Source organism: Lacerta agilis, chromosome 1 (assembly GCF_009819535.1).
Source record: "Lacerta agilis isolate rLacAgi1 chromosome 1, rLacAgi1.pri, whole genome shotgun sequence".
Classification (NCBI taxonomy): Eukaryota; Metazoa; Chordata; class Lepidosauria; order Squamata; family Lacertidae; genus Lacerta; species Lacerta agilis.
In genome coordinates this window covers 44346022-44368064 of record NC_046312.1, presented here as the reverse complement: position 1 = coordinate 44368064, position 22043 = coordinate 44346022, and the positions used below count along the sequence as shown (strand labels likewise).

At 40.5% G+C, this 22043-nt stretch overlaps 1 protein-coding gene across 6 annotated transcripts in view; it reads left to right on the top strand.

The window, feature by feature from the left end:
* SIPA1L1 (signal induced proliferation associated 1 like 1) overlaps positions 1-22043 on the top strand; it is a 116337-nt gene that overhangs the window by 28853 nt on the left and 65441 nt on the right. Inside the window, exon 2 of one of the 6 annotated variants that reach the window (XM_033146542.1) lies at positions 20147-20268. The exons of the other annotated variants lie outside the window; for them this stretch is intronic. The gene's annotated coding sequence lies outside the window, so the exon portion shown is untranslated. The remainder of the gene's footprint in view (positions 1-20146; positions 20269-22043) is intronic. 6 annotated transcript variants of the gene reach the window in all.

Below are 22043 nucleotides of genomic sequence, written 5' to 3'. Positions count from 1 at the left end.
CCTTTTAGTTCCACTGACAGAAGCCTTGCCACATTGGATACAACCCTGTCTTAGTAAATCTCAGTCTCCCTCTCCATCCGTCTTGTCCGCTCTCTCTCTCCTGAACGGGTGCTCAGAGTATAACTTCATGACATGCTTTCTTGTTCACAGTACTTGTAATAAACCACAAATGGTTTTTGAAATTCCAGACAGGATACCAAGCGGCTTGCTTGGCCACTCTTTAAACATAAATAAATTGGTAGCCTGGTGCATATGCAGTTTGCCACAACTTTTGGCAAGCTTTGGTAGCCAGCCAGAATTTGTGGTGGTCATATCTATGACCCTGCCCCTCCCTCAGCATGGAGAAGGGGTTGGGTCTCTGACGTGGAGACTAGAGGCTTGTCTATGTTGTGCGAAGTTCCGTGATGCTGAGAGCTCCTCTGAAGTGCAGCAGGACTGAAAGGGTGATACCATTTCCTCCCCCTCCGCCTGCCTGTAAACTCGGGAGAAGGAATTAGCCTCCTCATGCTTGCCAGAGATGGAGGGATGGTTTGGTGGGTGAATTTGTGGAATTCTGGCCACAAGACTTTCTACATTCCACCCATAAAGTATTTTAAAAGAAATCAAGTCTGTCTACAAATAAGCATGACTGCTCTGTTATAGTATGCCGTATTTTCTTTCGAATTGCACATACAGTAGTGTATTTTGAAGTTGTCTGACAGAGCATGTTTCTCCCTGTGCTGTATTTGAAGTTGGAAGACAGTGCTGTCATAAGCAGGATTAAAAAAATGTTTCAGTAAAGCAGCCATCTCAAAAAGCTTGTTTTGTGGCATGTATTTCTGTCCTAAATATAAACCAGTGCAGTAAACAATTGTTTTGTCTCCTGAATACTTTGTTTGAGGAATGTAACTTGTCTTGTGACACTTCTACTTTAGCACATTTGAGTTGGTTATTCAGGGGAAATTGGTCTTTGTATGCACCCTTCGCTTATTTCTCCTATAGCTGTATTTTAAAAAAATCTTTACCTGTATCGCAGATTTGCTTCCATACGCAATATTGTCTTATGTATAGCTCAAAGTTTATTCGACTTTTCCTTTATTGTTTTTCCCAAGTCAGTTTACAGACCAGATTGCTAGGTATGATAAAAGTATATCCTTTTGCTTGCTCCACAAAATATAAGTATCAGGAATATGTGGTTATTTGCTGAAAACACTTCTTTGCATATTTGAAGTTGATAGGTAATAGTTACATTAACTAAGGCAGTGAAAAACTTACAATGTGTATACATTGGAATAACTTATTTTTCATCCTGATGTTTCATCATTTTGCTCTCCTGTGTTTCATTTCCTTTTGTTGTGCTTTCAATCAATGTTTTCCCCATTATCAGTGTAAAATCTCAGTGCAGGAAAGGGATGCCTCTGAAAAATGCGATCATATCTTGAGTATTTCTACAAAGTCGAATTAAATATTGGCAGCATGCCCCTCCTTGTTGGAAAGCAGTCTGGTGAAACACAGTGTGTGTGATCAAGAATATAATTAGCTGTAACAAAGAATAGGATGATACACAAACCTTCCCCAGTGGCATTGACCCCTACTTAAAATATCAGGTATGAACCATGCGCAGAGGGTCAAGAGAATACACACTTTCTCCTTCTTAGGAGACCTGTACTTGGGGCCATGTGAGAGGTGCCTTACTCTGTTACCATCACCATGTCCCTTTAGCCTAGTCCAGTAACCCCTTACCTTCCACCACCTTTTTCTCCGTGCGTGGTTCCAGTTCCCGTTGTCTAAATCAGTGGTTCCTAAGTGGTGGTCTGCGGACCCCAAGGGCTCTATGTAACCCACCCCAGGGGGTCTGTGGCACCATTCACTAGGGCTGGGTGGTTTGGCGATATACTGTGATGTTGAAAAAACAAGCTGAGGCAGTTTTACCCAGGCTTGCAGGCTGGGACAATGCAACTTGTTTGCACCGCTCAGCTGGGGTGAGGGAATGTCTGTCCGTCCATCCCCCAGCTGAGACAGCCCCGGTGCTCTCATCGTTTGCATGTGAATATCAGGAGCATCAGGGCTGCTTTGCACAGCTCAGTTGAGGGGAGGGAACATCCCCCCCCCCCCCCGAGTTGAGACAGCCCCGGTGGTGAAACCACAGCTGCTCCTGAGTCCCTCTGCTAGCAGCACCTGCTGAAGTAAAGAACTCTTGACTCCCTCCAATGGACGCTGCTAGTAGAGTGGTGGTGGTTTCACTAGCAATATACAGCTGAGTGAAACCGACATCGTGGTCTGCTCCTCGTACCAGTCATGGGCGATACACCATCCACATAACAAAAACTACCATAGAGATATCAAAAAAAGTATGGGGTCCGTGGCTTGGCTTTTGAAAAACAGGGGGTCCATGGTTTCCGGGCCAGATCAGGCCCGCCTGGGTCCTCTGCCAATCAAACTAATTCCTAATTCCCTTTAATAATTAAGCTGTGAGCTCCCCCTTTACAGGGCTGAGGGGAATAATGTGGAACACGCTTTCTCCTTCTCACCAGCAAATTTCTAGACCTGTTGCAGCAGTGTCTGCTGGGATTTCAATCATTTTAAAAGATGCACAGCCCTAGCAGCTGTAATCTTTCCTAGCTCAGATTTGTAGCTTATTCTGATGTGGCTAGAGAGATTGGCTACATTTAAGAATTCTGCTGTGTATCCATCCTAAATAAATTGTGCTTTCACTTCAAATGAAAGACAGTAAAGGATAAAATATTTTAAAAATCATTCTCACTGTAATCAGAAGGCTGATAAATGCACTTTCATGCACTGTATTGTGGTTGGAATTTTAATTATAAAGGGATCTGCACATTTATCTTTGTCCCCTCCTTTCCCCCCTGAAAGGGGGAGAATTCACTTGGCAAAATAGCAGGCACACACTTTTACAAAAAATCTTGCTCAGCATTCTGGTTATAAAAACATGGCAATAACTATGGGAACATAAGAGCTAGCTAGCACTTATGTTATGTATTATGGAAGAAAGTTGTAAACTTTGAATCCTACTTTGTGTGTGTGTGTGTGTGTGTGTGTGTGTGTGTATTCTCAGTTGTACTCATACTGAAATGTCTCTGGGTAGTTTCAAACTTTAAACCTAGAAAAACGTCTATCCTATTAATGGCGAATTTGTTGCTGTATGATCTGCCAAACATGGTGGTTGTCTAGGATGTATGTTGTGAATAATGGTACTGCAGGAGCAAAGACACATAAACCCTTATGTATTTGAATTCTGGGAATAGAAAGGATGAAGGCTATTGATCGCAATGTAGACACAAAGAAATTGAAAACACAGATTTAGAAACAGTACAAAAGGAAATTTTCTGGACTCAGTCAGTAGACAGCCTGCAGCTTTTTTAAATCAGTGTCTGTGGGAAACACATGGATATGTTTTTGTCCCATTCCTTGATTAATTCCGCCTTGGAACTCAAATGTTATCCTCAGCTGGTTACCATCACTGGACCTTTGCAACTGTGCAAAGAGGAGCTCTCTCATGAATATCAGCCATGTAGCCTTAATTCATAAAGGATGAAATTTTGGTCACAAAATTTAAATTTGGTGGAATGGGTGAAGATGCAGGCCGTATTCTCTCTGACTGTGCCAAAGCTCCTGGTCCTAGCATCTTGCCAGCTATGACAATAGATCCATCTTGCAGGGAAAGTGAAAACTCCCAAGACCAAAGTACTGGTATATGTACTTTAGTTATTTTTGAGATTGTCTTAATTCAGAAATACTGCAGAATGTAATTTTTTTTTAAATCAAGCTTGGAAACAGCCACTTGCCTGATAGCTGACAAACAGAGCTTTATTTGGAAGTTAGAATGTTCTCTAGGTGGGGCTACCTTCGAAAACTGTTTGGAAAATTCAGCTGGGCCAGAATACAGCAGTTTAAAGGCTGGAGCTGGCTTCTGCTCATGTGACTCCTCATTAGAGACAACTTCATGGCCTTTCAGTCTGTTTCCTAGCCCAATTCAACATGCTGGCTTTTGTTTTTAATCCGATGAGCCTGCTTTCATTTGCATCTGGCCAACCTATGAGGTTGTGGGGAAGCAGGAGGGAGCTTTCTTTGTGGCCATGCTTTGGAATTTGAAGCCTGTCTTCCTGTTGCTTTTTATGTGGAAGACTTTTCCTTTTCGGCAATCAGCCAGGACGTTGTTTTTTTTTGTCAACTGGAAGAGAGTTGTTGGCCCTTTAGTCATAGGAAGGAAGGTGGGAGCAGCAGCGGCTGGCAGAGTCCTAAGCCAGCTGATGAACAGATATTCTCCCCTGCCATTGCTGCTGATTCTCTAGCTGTTTTATTTCCTGGAAAGAAACTGGAGTATAGTCAAAAGGTGGGCAACCAGTTTGGCTGCCAATGATCTGAATTTGAGGGGCTTATTGACTGGAAGGGAAAAAACAGCTTATTTACAAAATTGCTGTTAGTAAAATTTACTATCCATTCTGTCTCCTTTTCGCCATATGAAATTTTTCTTAGGGCGGAGGATGTGTTCCTGCAGTTCCTAGGAGGGGTTTGTGTAAGGTGCGGGAATTTTTGGGTACTTGATTCCATAAACACTTCATTTGAGAAGTGTCCAGAATGCAGTCGTATATATAAATCTTAGATATTTGAAATTTATGTTTACAAGTTAAAGGCAGGTATTAGACCCAATACAGCAGTACCTCGGTTTTCTAACAGTCTGCAGAAAACTGAAAAAAATAACATGTACAGACAGCGGAAGCCATTCGACCTCTGAGGCGCATTTGAAAACGAAAGCATTTACTTCCGGGTTTTCGGCGTTCGGAAACCGAAACGTTCGACTTCCGAGATGCTCGAAAACCGAGGTACCACTGCATCTATTTTACAATTAGTGATGAGCACATTTTTCATGGATTTGGTCAGTTGGTATAGACATCCACAGTGAAGTGTTGATAAGTTGTTTTCAGAAATGTCAGACTGAAACCACTTTGTTAGTTTATATCTTATAAATTGGTTTCACAAAAGAACACCTGCTGGGCATCTGGTAATGACTCATGCAAGGTTACTGTAACCCCAAAATAGATTTGCTACCATGAGAGATTAATTTTACTATCATTCCTGCTGTGGAATTCATGGAGCCTTGATAAGTTATTCCTGAGTTATTGACCTGGAGGTGGCAGACTGGACCAGGTGGTATTGTATGTCTCTAGATGGGGCACTTTACTGTAGGAAATTGCTTTTTAGTATCCGTGTTAAACTTGTTCATATTCTAGAACACATAGTAGGAGAGTGGCTGAAGTGTTATAATGAGAATTCCTCCCTGCAGTGGTTACCCCAGATTGGTGAACCATATAAAAGGTTCAGTTACAGGTAGGTAGCCGTGTTGGTCTGCCATAGTCAAAACAAAATAAAAAATAAAAAAAATCCTTCCAGTAGCACCTTAGAGACCAACTGAGTTTGTTCTTGGTATGAGCTTTCATGTGCATGCACACTTCTTCAGATACACTGAAACATGAAAGCTCATACCAAGAACAAACTTAGTTGGTCTCTAAGGTGCTACTGGAAGGATTTTTTATTTTATTTTTTATTTCATATAAAAGGTGAGACACAATCTTAGCTACAAAAAATCTTTAATGCTGGTTCGACTAAACAGTGGCCCTGTGTGTGATACAGTTTCTTTATGGGCCCCAATAAGCATGTAGCTGAAAGTGTTATTGTTTCTAGGTGGGTGTGGCATAGGGTATTTTCAGAAAAAGTAAGCCATAAATATTTATATGATTGGCATTGTTCGATATTATGCCCATCCATGGTCCATATGTGTTTACTCCTTTTGTCAAACACCACCACTTTTATTTTGCTGTAATTCCTTCTCTCTTACAGTAGCTTCTTAATTTGATGTGTAACCTTCTCATACCAATTTGGGTTAATGAGATGAGTGTCATGTCATCTGCATAAAGCAAGACTGGGAATCTTCTGTTTCCAAACTGCAGGAGGGAAAACATCAGATAAGGAGGAAATCTCCTGGCCTATGTTCTTTATGTAAAGATTAAATAGAAGTGGTGCCAAGATGCAGCCCTGTTTAACTGCCTTTACTGCTGGGATTGAATCAGACATAAAACCTGTCCTGCCAACTCTACTTTTAATGTCAGTATTAGTATAAAGTTGTTTCACAAGATACAGCAGGTGTTTTATCAACTGAAATGGCATCTAGTTACTTCCATAAGTGTTGCCAGTCTATTAGAGTCAAACAAAGATGAAAGTTCAATAAATGTAATATAACTTCTTTAAAGGGCTGTTTACATACTTTTGTATAAGGCAATTCAAGACAAAGCATTGTGCTATACCCCTTACAAAACCCGCCTGTAATGGAGACAAAAGCTGATGTTTTTCTATCAACTGTTCTGATTTGTCTAGTAGATCAGTATGAATACCATGCATATATATTAGCAGGGACATCAGGGAGGCTTATCGGGTGGTAGTTCTAAGTGTCCTCTGGATCACCTCTCTTATAAATTGGAACTATAATGCTAGATGTCCAACAATTTGACATTATTCCAGTTGAATTAATTGATGTGAAAAGTTTTGCCAGCATTGGTGCCCAATCAGATAGAAATCCATATTTCCAAAATAGGAAACCCATTTGGCCATTGGAATTTATAACCAAATCACGAAGTTGGGCTGGGGATAACATTGTGATGTTGAAAACCTGACCTTGCCCAGGCCCAGCTAGGGGGTGGTAATAAGGTGAGATCAGTCTGGTGAAATGATCCCATCTCTTGCTTACCTTACACTTATTGCGGTAGTGGCACCTAGATCACTACCTGCCAGATGGTGGAGAAGAGGAGATGAACCCTGCACCCCCAATTCCTTCTTTCAGGCGTTGTCTGATTTCAGGAATCTCAGCCTTTCTATAAACCATTCTCTGTCTACTAAGGAAGATGGTAATCCAGGAATGGGTTTTATATATGTGATGGCTCTTCTATAAAAATTAAGCAAAAATGTGCTGAATGCTTACAGAAATGCACAATGCAAAGGCTTTCCTTTGTATATGCTTCATATGCTGACTGAGCTCTGTGAAAAAAACGACACTTCATCCCCCCCCCCCCCCCCCCCCCCCGGTTTGGCTGCTTGCATTTTTGGAAGCAGTACAGTGAAATGATTGAAAAGCTTGCATTCTTTTCATACTCTCATAAATTAATTTTCTTCTTGTGTGAATGATTGCATTCCTGTGGCATACCATATTTCCCAGATTAATAAAGATCATGGTAGTCTATGTTGGTATAAGTATCAGATACCCAATTTTAGGAATTACACCCAGTTTTACTGAGAGATGTTTAAGCATGTTCTCTATGCACACTGTTAGATTTTAATTAAGTGCTTGTGATAGATTGAATGGCTTTAATAGCAATTTTTAATATGTTTTAAAGTTGTCACGTGGATCTATTAGGTTAACACCAATGGGTGGAATGCAGTTTTTCTGTCGCATGAAAGGAAGGACTTCAGATCCTGCTCACACCTCTAGTAATGGAAAAGGCGTTATTTTTCCAATTCACCTTTCCCCCTGCAGCCACTTTTGTCCCCTGAAAATCTGCTCCACAGGGTTTGGGGGTAGGGTCCATCCAGAAGTGTGTGGAAGGTGACACAGAAGGTGAGGAGAGAATCACCTCTCCTTCTATTAGCAAAGACTTATGCTAGGGTAAAGACATGACACACTTCTGTGAATGGAAGGACTCCTGTTTGCATAAGGGTACAGTTTGATACAACCCAGTTTGCACAGGTAAACTGCACATAAAGTATCTGAAATAAAGGCTGGAAGACTGAATATAGTGTTTAGTGTTTTTAGAGGAGGGGAATAAAGCAGAAGTGGGTGACCTTTTGCCTCTTCCCACCCCAAAATTTTTTATTAGTTTTTTAACAATGCATAAACAAACATTACAAACAATAAAAAACATTTCAACAAAATACAAAAACAATTAACACAAACACTTATTTAACTCTATCTATCCTTCTTTTATAACATTGTGAATTGACTTCCTCACGTCCTCTCTGTCTGCGTTCCCTAACACAGTGTTTTTCCACCTTTTTTGGCCAAAGGCACACTTGTTTCATGAAAAAAATCACGAGGCACACCACCATTAGAAAATGTTAAAAAAAATTAACTCTGTGCCTATATTGACTATATATAAAGTAATTCTCTTGAATTTTTCAATTTTTCCCACGGCACACCAGGCAACATCTCGCGGCACACTAGTGTGCCGCGGAACAGTGGTTGAAAAACACTGCCCTAACAATCAACTTTAGTAATTTCTTTACCTTTTTATATTCTCATATTAATGCACCAATCATCTTCTCTTATCTTATAACCTTAACATTACTTCATCTATTTCTACACCTTATCTAAATTCTACATCTGCTGCCTATCTAGTCTTCCTGCTTATTTTAAATATTAATCTTAGCATAATTCTTTAAATATACTTTAAATTTCTTCCAATCTTTCTCCACCGCGTCGTCCCTCTGGTCTCGGAGTTTCCTTGTCAGTTCAGCAAGCTCCATATAGTCCATCATTTTCAACTGCCATTCTTCTATTGTTGGTATCTCTTCTGTCTTCCAGTTTTTTTGCTAATAGGATTCTTGCTGCTGTTGTGGCATACATAAAGACTGTTCTATCTTCTCTTGGGATTTCGTGGTTTAAGATACCCAGTAAAAAGGCTTCTGTTTTTTTTACTAAATGTGTTTTTCAACACCTTTTTCAATTCATTATATATCTTCTCCCAGAAGTCTTTTACTTTCAGGCACGACCTTTTGCCTCTAGATATGGTTGGACTACAAGTCCATCATTCCTGACTATTAGCCATGGTGGCTGGGACTGGTGTAAGAAATAAAGGCTTGTTATTTCATTTCATCTGCATTTCTTTGTTCCCTGAAGCCTGTAGCTTTGCATCTCCTTCTAAAGGTGCCCTGGGGGCTATAGGCTCTGAGGAGGAATGTAAATATGAAAAATAACTTAACTTTCAAGGTTGGTGGGCAACTAGCTTACACTGTTTCTCTACCCCACCCCTGCTTCTTCTGGGGTGCCTATTTTCCAAGACCTAAGAGGGGTTAACAGTTTTGTCAATGAACATCTCAGTTTAACCCAATACCTTAAGCCAGGTGTAGGCAACCTAAGGCCCAGGGGCCGGATGCGGCCCAATCGCCTTCTCAATCCAGCCTGCGGACAGTCCGGGAATCAGCGTGTGTTTACATGAGTAGAATGTGTCCTTTTATTTAAAATGCACCTCTGGATTATTTGTGGGGCCTGCCTGGTGTTTTTACATGAGTAGAATGTGTACTTTTATTTAAAATACATCTCTGGGTTATTTGTGGGGCATAGGAATTTGTTCATCCCCTCCCCAAAAGAAAATATATTCCAGCCCCCCACATGGTCTGAGGGACAGTGGACTGGCCCACGGCTGAAAAAGATTGCTGACCCCTGCCTTAAGCTAATTTCAAACCCTGTTCTTTGTGGTGGCCCCCATTTCCCCCACCCTCTTCACCAGGGGCATTATGAGTAAACAAAATGGCTTCCAGGCCATGGCTGCTAAAAGATGAGCTTTGATGCTGATGCCTAAGCAGTCAAGAAAACGAAGGAGGAGACTGGTTGCCTCTAAGGCTAGCGGTGAGCTTCCTTTCAATCCCGACAGCAAACTTGGGAAGAAAAAGCAGGATGCAGTTGAACAGATGTATAGCATTGTATGTGCCTTTTAAATTATTTTAAGGTTTAGCTTTTTGTTGCATTAGTGGATATACCCTGGTGGTGACCATTTTAGGTGTGTCCAGTTGATGTGTGACCGCAGACATGCAAGTACCTTTGGACCCAAAAGAGGGAGGAATGGGAACAGAATGGGGGTGTGAGAGTAACGAGGTGGTGTATGTTTATGCGTGCTCTGCCAATGAGCGCTTTGACGTGGAACTCAACCTCTGTGGAAATGGGCAGTTGCCTGTATATTGCCCCCAAACCTGAATTATTTAGATCTACTTGAGCAGCCCTCGAATAACATGAATGACTGCAACTAAAAAATGTAAGAATACTAAAACCATAGAGTTGGAAGAGACCACAAGGGCCATCCAGTCCAACCCCCTGCCAAGCAGGAAACACCATCAAAGCATTCCTGACAGCTGGCTGTCAAGCCTCTGCTTATAGACCTCCAAAGAAGGAGACTTCACCACACTCCTTGGCAGCAAATTCCATTGTCGAACAGCTCTTACTGTCAGGAAGTTCTTCCTAATGTTTAGGTGGAATCTTCTTTCTTGTAGTTTGAATCCATTGCTGTGTCTGCTTCTCTGGAGCAGCAGAAAGCAACCTTTCTCCCTCCTCTATATGACATCCTTTTATATATTTGAACATGGCTATCATATCACCCCTTAACCTTCTCTTCTCCAGGCTAAACATACCCAGCTCCCTGAGCCGTTCCTCATAAGGTAACTATTACTTCCCTTGATCTAGATGCTATACTCCTATTGATGCAGCCCAGAATTGCATTGGCTTTTTTAGCTGCTGCATCACACTGTTGACTCATGTCAAGTTTATGGTCTACCAAGACTCCTAGATCCTTTTCACATGTACTGCTCTCAAGCCAATGATTCACTGTGATTCAAAAAATGAATATAAAAAGGAATGGAATGTGTTTATTTCATGGTCTTGTCTAGTATTGCAAAATAACCAACCAGTGATGATGATGATGATGATGATGATGATGATAATAATAATTCCCCAGCCCCTCTAGTCAGCTTACAGCATATCTGAAAACATAAAAAAAATCAAGCATTAAAAACCTCATGATACAGGGTTGCCTTCAGGTGTCTTCTAAAAGTTGTGTAATTCTTGACATCTCCTTGACATCTGAAGGAGGGTGTACCACAGCTACTACAGTGGATGCTCGGGTTGCGAACACGATCCATGTGGGAGGCGCGTTCGCAACCTGCACCGCTGCGTCTGTGCACGTCCATGACCCAATTCAGCGCTTCTGCGCATGTGCGAGTGCCGACACCCGGAAGTAACCCGTTCCATTACTTTCAGGTTTGGCGCGGTGCGCTACCCGAAATCACACAACCTGAAGCAGCCGTAACCCGAGGTATGACTGTACTGAGAAGGCCCTCTGCCTCCAGTAAAGGTAGCATTTTTATGCAGCTTGAAATATGTTAGTAATTGAAAGGATATTTAGTATATTGTCATATGCATTCTAAAAACTTTTTCCTCATAATGAGCTTATATTTTAGTCAAATTTACAATTCCTTAGGCATTGCTAAATTATTAAAAGACTGAAGCGATTTTTTAATATTAAAAGGTGGCAAGTTCTGCAACTGTTAATCTGGGTCTTTTGGCTTGAATATAGCTTTTGTTATTGAGAGGATGTGTAAAGCTGCTAAATATTGAAATAGAGGAACTGTCAGATTTTACTGATTACCTAAGAATCATTTTACAATGAAGCAGTTGAAACAATATTTATTTAAAATACTTATTTCAAGGTGTCTCACAACAGAAAACAACAAAATGCAGTAAAATCAACAGTATATATTAAAAAAATCGAACTGGAATAACTGACAGTTTCTTTTATGAGAAAATGTTCCTATAACACTGAACTGAGAAACTATAACTTTTTGAAAAGTTGAAATACTTTCTTCTGAAATTGTTGTTCTAAAAACAGGAATTGAATTTCAAAAACCAGATAAATTTCTCGTTTCCTATTCCAAGGATCTTTTAAGTCAAAAGAGCTGTGCAAGTACCGTATATACCCGAGTATAAGCCGACCCGAATATAAACCGAGGCACCTAATTTTCCTACAAAACCCGGGAAAGCTTATTGACTCGAGTATAAGCCGGTTCACCTTTGCCGCTGTGGAGGAGGAGGAGGAACGAGCAGCCCTTTGGGCTGCTCCTTCCTCTTCCTCCTTTGCCAAGTTTGCATTTATGCGAGCAGTTCAGGAATGGAACAAGCTGCCTGGGGAGAGTAAAGAACCGCTGTTCTTGTACGCTTCTTAAGGAATGGTTGACTGGGGAGAGTGGGTGGCGGCACGAGCGGAGAGAAAGGGCTTCTTTCTCGCCACCCCCACCGCCCGCCTCACTCGAGTATAAGCCGAGGACAGCTTTTTAAGCACAAAAAATGTGCTGAAAAACTAGGCTTATACTCAAGTATATACAGTAAGTTAATTGTGGGAAGAACAGAGTGAGGCATTCAATATCATGTTCCATCAGTGCAGACATTTCAGCTTGGCCGATGGAAGAATACCTCCTTTCCTCCCACTGTGTGCTGTTCAGTGGTTCTCTCGACCCCCCAGAGCAGATTTGGGAGACATTGGCAGGAGAAGGGGAGAGGAAAGCCCCATTGTGCTAGTAGAAGCCCTTGTACTGGCTTCTGCTAGCCATTCCCTCCTAGACATCACTTGGCTTTTCAGATGTTCTTAAAGTAACCTGTAAGCCAAAGGGAGAACCTGATGAGTCTCTAAATACACTCATCGTATTTAACATATACCCGGTACTCATCAACTTCAGGAACATTGGATGCAGCTGGAAACGAAGCATATGGTATCTAAACATTTTCTGTACATCTTAAAATAGCACCAAGCTGGCTGCTGGACACTTCCTGTAGATTAATAACCATCTGGGCTTTCAGTACAGCCCAGCTGGCTATTAATCTTCAGAATAATATCATGGACATGAGCTTGTTAGAATTTATTCCAACTGCTACTTGGCTGTTCATTTGTGCATTCTTTGAGCAAAACAGAGAACTAATTGTCTTGGGCTGTGGTGCTGATCACACCTACTTGGAAGGTAGCCCTGATGAAATTAGCTGGACCTAGTTCATTGTAAGTGTGGCTGGAAATTCTTGCTTGCAGAAAATAGGTGGTTACTTGCTTGCTTTTCAACTTTATACTGTATTTTTGTTATGACCGAATCAGTAGTGCACACTGAAGTACAGAAATGCAAAAGCTTTGTGCCAATCAGAGGTGCTGAAATCTGGAGGAATTTACTGACATTTGTCTTGTTTCTGGAAAGCAGGCATTGAACTAAAAATAACAACAACCCAGTGATCTTTTAGTACAACCCTGTTTGACACAACTTACGTAAAATGTGCTCATTCCTATTACCTGCTCAAACCTGCATTGAAATCCTAAAGGTAGATACAGTGATGCACATTTAATTGTGTAGAATTGGAAGGTCCCAAAGGAGAAAATATTATGGGTGGGCTTTTCTAACAAAAAAGAGAAAATGAAAGAGAAGTTCTCTGAAACCACGTTCGGGAGTAGATGCAGAAGTACATTTACTAGTAACTAGTATACTGGGACAAGTTCCTATAAAAGCAAGAAGCCCTTTTTCTTCCCCAGTGGGTAAGATTGCATGGGGAGCTGTTCCCTTTGTTTCTAGCTCTAGCAGGGGAACAGTTTATTGCTGGGAGCAGAAGGGAAGTGTTGCTGGGTATGAATCTTTGTCTGCATCAGCCATTAAATGCCCACATGCCACTTGTACCGGTCCTTTTTCCCCAATATACCATTGACAACATAGGAATGTGGTTCTCATTTTAATTTATCAGGTTTTTTTTTTTTTTAAGCCCAAATGTTAGTATTGTGAGATGCTGAGGATGAATAAAGTAACACCATTCACACACAGCAGAATGCTGCAGTTGGCAGTGAGCTGTATGACAATCTGCACTGCTGTGAAACAATGTAGTAGCACTCTTCTGGAACAATAATAATTGCCAAACTGTTATCAGAGTTTATCTGATATTTCTATGGTAACAAATCTCTTATTTCCACATCTATGTTCAGTACTGCACTTATTTATTTTAAGAAAAGCTGTCATCTGAATCTCTTTTGTCTATCCTTTTAACTTTCAGTGTTTACTGCGATGTGTAATGTTTTAGAGAAGTAGGCCATAATAGCTTTCTTTGAACCTTCAAAGCAAGGTGCAAAGGGAACACTTGCACAGCAAATGCTTATTTGATGCTCAACAGCATATTTTTAATATGCCATGAAACATGAAGGCATTGCTGCATGCAGGCTTACTGCATTTTGACATTCAGTTGCACGACAAGTTTTTAACCAGAGGGTTGACAGGTTGGGGGTGGGGTAGTAAAGCGTATTTGTTGTTGCAATCAAGAGGAAATCTCTGTGCAAGTTTATCTGGTCCAAAAAAGACAGGTGTATAATCTCAGGATGCTGCAAATGGAAATCAAAGGGGGGGGGAGTTTTGCTAAATGAGGGCCAGTGTATTCCTCTTTTTAAGATGTAAGATTTAGAGATGATCCCTTGTTCTTTCCTATATTATCATGTGTATTAGTGAAAGATCTTGAGGCCTTTCCATAATTAATGATACCTGATCATGACTTTTTGCAGTATATATAATTATTACCTTAGATAGTAATATTGGCCCTCAGTAAAGGTAAAAAAGGTAAAAAAAATTACCTCAGAGATCTTTGCAGACTGTTACTTCATTTTATCCTGAATAAATAGAGATTGACACAATAATAATTTCTGTATAATTAATTTTGATTTTTTGGAGGTCAGTTTGGTTGCTTACCGGTTTTTGCATTGTTGCTGTTGTTTAGTCGTGTCCGACTCTTCGTGACCCCATGGACCAGAGCACGCCAGGCACTCCTGTCTTCCACTGCCTCCCACAGTTTGGTCAGACTCATGTTAGTAGCTTCGAGAACACTGTCCAACCATCTTGTCCTCTGTCATCCCCTTCTCCTTGTGCCCTCTATCTTTCCCAACATCAGGGTCTTTTCCAGGGAGTCTTCTCTTCTCATGAGGTTGCCAAAGAATTGGAGCCTCAACTTCAGGATCTGTCCTTCTAGTGAGCACTCAGGGCTGATTTCCTTCAGAATGGAAAGGTTTGATCTTCTTGCAGTCCATGGGTGTCTCAAGAGTCTCCTCCAGCACCATAATTCAAAAGCATCAATTATTTGGCGATCAGCCTTTTTTATGGTCTTGCTCTCACTTCCGGTTTTTGCTTTATTTTATGTCAAATTAGGCTGGCAGTGGGATACTGTTTTGCCATCTGCTTTGTTTCTCATTGCTGTACTGTGTTTACAGCAAAACAAACATAAAAGGTGAAGGTAAAGGATCCCTGACAATTAAGTCCAGTCGCGAACGACTCTGGGGTTGCGGCACTAATCTCTCTCTACTGGCCGAGGGAGCCGGCATTTGTGCGCAGACAGTTTTTCCGGGTCATGTGGACAGCATGGCTAAGCTGCTTCTGGCGAAACCAGAGCAGCGCACGGAAACACCATTTACTTTCCCGCCTATTTACAGTGGTGCCTCGCAAGACGAAATTGATTCGTTCCGCGAGTGCTGTCGTATAGCGGAAATTTCGTCTTGTGAAGAACAGTCAGAGGAAGCACGGCTTTACGGGGGGGGGGGGACCACAAAACGTTTTCGTTTTGCGAGTCACGGCCATAGGGAAATTCGCCTTGCGAGTCACCCTTTCGTTAGTGAATGCCTTTCGTCTAGTGAGTTTTTCGTCTAGCAAGGCATTCATCTAGCGAGGTACCACTGTATCTACTTGCACTTTGATGTGGTTTTTTTTTTAAAAAAAATTAAAAAATATTTTTATTAACAATTTTTAACACATAAAATAAACATACCTACATACACATTTAAAACTAACAAAAACAAACATAACAACATACATATATATCTTATACCTAATATTTCTTCCTCACATTGTAATAGACTTCCTCCTATCTCCTCCTCCTGCGTTCCTTGTCTATCATCTTTAGTAATTTCTAAACATCTTACCAAATCATATTTTAATATAAAACTTAATTAAATATTCAATCTTATCTATTTTTCTTACCTTACACTTTGATGTGCTTTTGAACTGCTAGGTTGGCAGGAGCTGGGACCAAATAATGGGAGCTCACCCTGTCATGAGGATTCGAACCGCCGACCTTCCGATCGGGAAGCCCTAGGCTCAGTGGTTAGGCCACAGCACCACCCGCGAAAACAAACATAGCTGGAAGCAAAACTAACTTTTCTTCTTTGTGCATTTCTTTCTTTCTGTGTGTAAGCCTCATACCAGTGACCATTGGGTGGTTTTAGTTTGGCACTTCTGTTCTTGTATGATATGTTTTGTAATTTTTTTTATAAAAAAGTATTATTCCTGGTTCAAATCAGCATGAGAAAAACAAATTAAATGTTTAATTTGTTGCCTCGAAGCTTATCAAAGCCCCCTTTTCAGCAAATTGATTTGGTGGGATTAAGTTGTACGTTAGGATGAAAATGTGATGAGTCGACCTCAGAAAAGGTAATTGTTGCTCTTTAGAAATTACAAGCTTGGTCTGATGTGGTGTGTTTGGCCTATACATTAAAGTTCTATGCTAAGCTTAGTTTTGAATCTGTTGGTGGCTGGCGTATTGAGGAAATGTAGAGATGAGTAAGACTAAAAGAAGCAGGGAGGCTCTCTGATTTCAGCGAAGTAAAATGTTGTCTGGGTCACTGAGATATTAGACAAACATAGGTAATGCAGTGCTCTGTTAATTCCTTTAAAAGGAGTTGAAAGGAACTGCTGCTGTGTGATAGCATCAAGCAGTATCGCTGAGGGATATCTAATAGCTGATTATGCCATGCTGACACAGCAACTACAGATGCTCCCCCCCCTCCTCCTTCAAGCTTCTCAGCTTAGTACAAAGTCACCTTCATGGGTTTTTTTTTTTTAAAATGTTCCAAAGAATCTTACAGTGGCAGCGCTTGTGTAAATGGGAATACTTAATATTACAATAAATATTTATATAGGCCATTTCACGTTTTCAAAGAGTTATTCACACATTATCTCAGTAAGCCTCACAACAGCTAGTATTATCCCCATATTGTCAATTAGGATGATTTACCTAAGATGTCCTGTGAGTTCATGAATTTGTGATTTGGGACAGTATCCAACAAACATGTCCTGCCAGCACAAGGTTTTCCCCATCGCTCCCCAGATCTTCTCCGGAAGTTTGGGGGAACCACTAGAATAGGTTTAGGGGAGGAGATGGGGGAAGTCCTGTTGCACAAGGAGAAATCCTTATATTAATGACACGTTACTTCGGTACTACTTTGGATAGAACTCTAGAACACTACCTACACCAGTTTGCATAATGCTTGGGCTTATATGCTTCTCCTTTTTTGTCAAAAGCTTATGCTTTTAATTTTATGTTACAGGTGGCACCCACTTTGCCGGGGGGGGGGTACGTTCCTGGCCCCCACGCATGTCAGTGGAGTGCTCATAAGCCTGTTTCGCCCCCCCCCTTCAGCCTTCTACCGCGTCCAAAAGGACCCACACATCAATTGGACGTGTGCAAAATGGCTACTGCCTGAGATCACAGTTTCCTGTGATGATCAAACTTCAGGAATTGTGGCTTGTTTAACCTATGTTGTGTTTGACAACCAACAAGAGCGAACCATGTTTTCAGATTCTGGTTTGTTTTCATCCCCTAATTTAAACAGACCATAATTCCCCAAGTTAGGAGAACATGTGCAATTCTTTCCTTTTATATCTAGACTACACTACATCATCTTTAACTGTGTCTCTGGGTAACTATCTCCAATTACTTTCAATTAAGTTAGCACTTCTAAACATTTTCTTCAAATCATATCTGAAGGCGGGAATGTAAATATTGTATCCTCTTCAGCTGTATATAAGATACTTTATGGCACATACTTTTAGTTCATAGTAAAGAGCATTTTTAAAAAGTCTCTGAGGTGTATATGTTTAGTCTGAATAATAATTGGAAGCTTTAGCACACACACCAACAACTTTTCGCTGCCGTGGAAGGTTTCTCTCCCACCTTCCCCTCTATTGTAATGTTGTTATCTGCCACTCAGAGCCACTGCCTAATCCTATCTTATTTTCTTATGAAGCCCATCTATCCAACTGCATTCTTGTTAGTATTTCCACTAATGAAGAAATATTTCTTTAAAAATATGATTATTATTTTTAAATCAAGGATAAAGACCTTCCTAGTATAGAATATAGGAGCACAGATTCTTTTACTTTGAACATGTTGCATATAGTGGGTTTCAGTGTGGTGTTAAACTGTTCGCAAATCAGGTGGCACTAAGATTTGCTTGCCTAATATTAACCTGCCAGTGTTCAGCACATTTGATATTCATGGACTCACTGGTAGAATTCTTTTGTTCTTATGAACCCTACCTAATTTATAATTAATAAAGTATGTTGTACATACCTATGCAAAGCAGATTCCTTGGATTCTCTTTTGCAGTTACACATTGTTACCCAGAAATATACTCAAAGGGTTTGAGACTCGCTTCATGAGCGCTGTGACCTGCTCTGTTCCAGTCTTGCATGAATTTCTGCAGCAGGGACTTGTAAAGTTGCCAGCTGGGTGCCTGTAGATATCTTCAATTCATTAAGCATTACACTCTTGATTTAGCGGTTAGATAAGAGACTCAGTTTGAAAAGCTGTGCTTCAATCATTTTCTGGCTCCAGTGTGGTGCCCCCTAAGAGGTGACATTCTTGCCTGGAGAAAATTGCACTCTACTAATCATTTTAGCAATAGAAGGGATGTGTTGCAGCCTGCTTGCTTTAAACTAGAATTCAGTCCATTCACACTTCCAGTCCGCCTTCTGCATTATCTTGGAGCCCTTCAGGCACTTATAAAAACCACAATAAATCTGGATTAATTAGTCCAGAATAAATCCATCCCCTGCTTCTGACCTAAATTGCTAACTTCTTATAATTGCAACTTCACACATTAGGGCTTCGGGCAATTCACCAGGATGCCTAAAATGTTTAGCAGGGCAGAGTGCATCTTTATCCCAACTCCCAGTATGGCGGTTGTTTCTTGAAAGTTTAATTGACCTGGAAGACTAAATCCACATAATTTTTTTTTAAAAAAAATGGGTATCAAGTGACTTCAGCAGAAAATATCAAATCATGGTGCATTTCAAGCTGAGGCACTCTTCATTGTAGGTTACAGTATGACAATAATAAAAAAATGAACTCAATCATACATATACACATACATACTCAATTATCTTATTAATAGAGAGAAGCAATTTAAAACATCTGCAAACATGAGAAAATTGATAACCATATAAAGCTCCCATATTGTTTTTAATAACAATTTTTGTATTTGGGAGAGAAGACTGCAACCTGTACATAAGCAATAAGGGCAGTTGTGAAGTAATTCAAAGTGTACATGTCTACTCAGACATAAGCCCCCTTAGGTTCAAGGGAACTTATCCCAAGTATATTTGTATAGGATTGCAGCCTAAATTATTTGATTTTTAGTTTGAATAAATATAATCTATTATTACTAGTTGTTTTCTTAGTACTTGCTAAAAACAGTGGTTGGTAAAAAGTCTTTCCACTTTTCTTAATTAACCCAAGTGTTTTGGGGGTTTTTGGGCTAAGAAATGTATTTTTTTTAAAGTTACAATTGAAATTAGAGAAAATTACTCATAATTCTTGCTAACGAAGTACAGTATGTAAAAGGTTCCATTCTTTGCAACAACATACAGTATTATACACTGGATGTTAGTAAATTAAACCTGAAAGTGTCACTTCCTAGAGTGTAGTTAATGTATTTTGGTTTTATTATTTAAATAGTAACAGAAGAGAGGCAGGGAGATCAGTACTGGCACTCCACCTTGTTGAAAGTGTGTGGCAGTGCAGGGTGGGAATCTTGGTCCAGAGAGAATGAAGATGTGGAGGGGAAGAATGAGAGGAATGAGGGGTGGGAAATAGTGTCAGATAGAGGGAAGGTTGAGAAGCAATGGGAAGGGTGGATGGAGATGAGTTGATAGGGGCATTTGCTCTATGTGGAGAAGTAATTTTCCACAGGTAGATAACCAATATATTTTAAGTCAGGTGCATCTATTTAACTTTCTTTGGCAGCCAGCCACATACTGTTTCTAATAGGATATGTGCTTTCAAGGAACGGAGGAAAGGAACTTACTTGTAAGAGAACAAAGATGCTGGCAATCAAACACAGTCTTTTAGAAGCCTAACAGTCTAAATCCACCATGTCTAAAACTGGCAGCTGGAAAGCAGAGCAGAATCACAATAGTGCAATAATACTGTTTTATCTTCTTAAACTCTTTATTTAGTCAAATAAACAGGTTTCTGTGCCTGGAAATATTCTGAGACTCCCAGACTATAGCAGCCACTTTCTCTGGAAGTATCTAGCAATTATTTTATTCTTTTCAGGTACCTTCTTGTTTCAATAGATAGACGTTTAGCTATCCCAACAACATACAGATTCTTGAAATTTAGCAATTTTAAGTCTCTCAGACGCCTATGTGGAGAGGCCATGTGGGGAAACATTGAAAGTGAGTAATGCATGAAGCACAGGAACCTTGTGATAAGATGGGAGTTCTCATAATATTATATTGGTGGATACTTTCCTTGCTTCTTTACTGTACTTTGCTGTGCTGTGCACAAGCCTGTAACTGAAATAATTTTGCGTTGTTCTATGTGTGGCTTGTGATGAATAAGGAAAATAATAAAAATTTATTTAAAAAAACATTTTGAGATTTCTCTCCTAAAGAGATGTGTCATATGACACAACATTGTTGTGACACTGTAGTGTTAATCAGATGATATACCTGTACAAGGACTGACAAGGTGAGTAAGCGCTGTAGAGCTAGTTACAGGTGGGTAGCCGTGTTGGTCTGCCATAGTCAAAACAAAATCGAAAATTCTTTCTAGTAGCACCTTAGAGACCAACTGAGTTTGTTCCTGGTATGAGCTTTCGTGTGCATGCACACTTCTAGAGCTGCGTGTGTCAGCCATGAATGCTACACCATCAACCCTCCTGTGTTGAACAGGAAGGTCTAAAGCAGCCTTTCTCAACCTTGGGTCCCCAGATGTTTTTGGCCTACAACTCCCATCATCCCTGACCACTGGTCCTGCTACCTAGGGATGATGGGAGTTGTAGGCCAAAAACATCTGGGGACCCAAGGTTGAGAAAGGCTGGTCTAAAGGGACCTTCTAAGAGCATTCAGCTGAACATGCTTAGGAGCCTCCTTGTGATGGATGTCTCTGCATACCAGTTGCTTGGAATCTCAAGTGGGGAGAGTGTTGTTGCACTCAGGTCTGACTTTGAGCTTCATGTGAACACCTGGCTAGCCACTGTGAGTACGGGGTGCTGGACTACATAGGCCTTTGACCTAATCCTGCATGGTTCTTCTTCTTGTGCTCCTCTTTTGTCGGTTGTGCTTAGAAGACACATTCGTACCTTTCTACAACTAAAGAAACTTATGGGGTATGCATGGTAGGGACAGGATTGTTGGGGCAGGAGGTGACATTCCCCACCCCTGTGTTATCATTCCCTATACAGATAATTTTGTGAGAAAAGCCTACTCAAGACTTCTTGACTGAGGATGTGGTAGCGATATGCATGCATGAATTCGAGGTATTCTGGGAGATGGAGTGGGTTTAAATGTGGGGATAAATAGAGCAAGAAAACAAACTTCTCTGCTTTCTTAGCAGGACTCAAAGCAATATATACTGAGCAGTTTGCAAGAATATTAGTAAATAATAATCTCTCAGACCAATGCCAAATAAAGAAGGGAACTAGACAAGGCTGCCCTCTATCCCCATTATTGTTTATTACAACGTTGGAAATACTGTTGCAGACTATAAGGGAAAACAAGGATATCAAGGGTATAGAACTAAGGCGTAGAACTTATAAATCAAAGGCTTTTGCGGATGATGTGGTCTTAAGAGTGGAACAACCTAACATAAGCGTTCCCAAGGTTTTTACAGGAAATTAAAAAGTTTGGAGAAGTGCAGAATTTGATCATAGATGCAATCTCCATTTTTCTTTTCAGCAAAAAATTATCTCATCCACAAACTGCAAATACTAGCTTGAGCAATTCCTGGACTAGTAAAATATCTGATGCCAAAGCGGAATTGTGGCCAGTAGCTGTGGCTTTAGTACTTTGAATTGCTTTTTGCCCTTCTTCATGACTTGCAGAAGCAGAATATATTACATAAAATAAGCAAATATATACAAGCTTGTCTCATTTGCATAATCACACAATTCAGCGTGGCTTTTTTTTGGCACAGATTTAAATTTGTACAGGTACCCATAGCCCTTAAT